Source organism: Ochotona curzoniae, unplaced genomic scaffold (genome assembly GCF_017591425.1).
Source record: "Ochotona curzoniae isolate NIBS_2020 unplaced genomic scaffold, NIBS_Ocur_1.0 scaffold_3890, whole genome shotgun sequence".
NCBI classification, from domain to species: Eukaryota; Metazoa; Chordata; class Mammalia; order Lagomorpha; family Ochotonidae; genus Ochotona; species Ochotona curzoniae.
The window spans coordinates 31,355,430-31,357,379 of NW_024467115.1; the positions used below are offsets into that span (position 1 = coordinate 31,355,430).

The following is a 1,950-nucleotide window of genomic DNA, read 5'->3' on the forward strand; positions in this document are numbered from 1 at the left end:
TTTAGCAATGAACTTAGATCAATTTACAATTGTACTATAATTATCTTATTATTCATTGATTTAGCACTTATCAAACCATTGACAAAATCTAGATCCTGTCAACGGTTTCTAGGAGCCAGAAAAAAGAAATTTGCATGTAGGGACATGTAAATTGCATCTTTTCCATTTCACTTCATAAAGCAGATGGTTTTTCCATGTTCTGCTCAAATTCTATGGTTTAAGAAAACAACTATTTATCTGATGACACTTGGGTTCACAAAGAATAAAAGCTTTGGAAAAAAAATCCTGATCACTTCATGCTTGACATGATAAATCCAAGTGGGAATGGAACATAAAAGAATGAACAATAAGCGGACAAAATCTGAAGCCCAGTAAGAATTTCTGAACAATTCTTCTCCCAAGTTTGTTACCTTGAAGTTATTTCAGAGAATAATGGAAACAAAATCACAATACTGTCTTTTTTAGGTAGGAAAATTGAGGGAAGTGTCACCCAAGTGACAGAAAGCCAGATGAGGCTCCTGGCTCTACCTGGCCAACCCCAGCCACTGGACCCACACCAAAAATAAACCAGAAGATGAGCTATCCCTCTCTTCTCTATGACTCTGAATCTTTCATGTGACTTATTTTATTTATGTAAGGTGAACAGATTTCCAGTTGTTTTTCAACAATCGGGGTTTATTACTAGTCAGATTAAAAAGCACACAACATCCAAGGCCTCATGTGTGCAGGTTTGCCACCTGTCCAGGGGACCACAGTTGGAGCTGTATTTGACCCCACAGCCATCAGGGATGAACCGCTTCTCAGCGACCATGTCTTCAAATTCGCCAGCACTGAATTTAGTAAAGCCCCACTTGTTTGAAATGTGGATTTTTTGGTGACCAGAGAACTTGAACTTGGCTCTCCAGAGGGCCTCAACCACATATTCCTTGTTCTATAGCTCAGTGCAGATGGACATGATGACTTGGCCAATGTGAATCCTGGCTACTGTGTCTTGGGGCTTTCCAAAAGCACCCCGTAAACCTGTCTGCAGCCTAAGGAGGAACAGCACTAGGACAGAGGAAGGAATGGCCACTTCAAAGGACTGTCTCCAAGGTCCCTTAGGGCAACCCACACAAGCAGCAAATTGCACACACATCATCAAGGAGGCTTCCATTTGCAGCCATTGCACACCAAGCACCCATGAAATAAGGGAGCTTGTTGGCTTAATTAGCTACAGGCATCTTCCATTGGTTTTCCCAAGCCATTAGCAGGGAACTGAATCAGAGGTAGATTGGCAAGGACACAAACAGGTGCCCATACAATATTCTGGCATCACATGTAGCAACTTAGTCATGTACATGATGCAGTCCTATATGATGCTCTCCGAGACACAGGGAATAGTATGTACCTAGTGAATGATTCTACTCAAATGTTCCACTTCATGGCTTTATGTAAGAACTGTTTCCAAGTCACAAAAATCATTGAACTTACCTATCAGCGTTATCAAAACACAAGAGCCCATGGTAATTCAGATGTTCACAGCTGCAGGGTGGTCACCTACCTCCCCACTCTTCTCTGTCATTTGGGTGTTTGTACCCTATTCTCTAGTCTGTATGTTCTTAATTTGCTTCAACTGGGACGGGGAATAGTGCCCAATCTCAGCTCTGCTACTCATTGAAGTAATTTTCCTCTTTTTGATGTGGAATTGGTACAATTTCTCAAAAACAATGTGGCATGACTGTATTATTTTAACTTATTTGTGCTGAAGACGGTGGTTGTATGAGTCAGAAACAAGAACGTCAGTCTCCCTGACTGGAAATCACTGGAGAAATGACCACGGATACAGGATATTGGAATGATGATTAGGAAGAAAATGTTCATCAAATCGTCACAGCTCCTGTTTCCTAGACAATGAGGTTTCTTTCCTAAGGACTGGGCGCCAGGAGTCCTGGGCACACAGAAGCTGCTTGC

General features: G+C 41.8%; 1 non-coding gene across 1 annotated transcript; it reads right to left on the minus strand.

Annotated features, from left to right (window-relative positions):
• Window positions 1-1,079: 1,079 nt before the first annotated feature.
• LOC121146329 lies at window positions 1,080-1,216 on the minus strand. The gene has a single exon (XR_005882195.1). It is a non-coding gene; the product is annotated as a small nucleolar RNA SNORA70 (small nucleolar RNA).
• Between the last annotated feature and the right edge of the window lie 734 nt (window positions 1,217-1,950).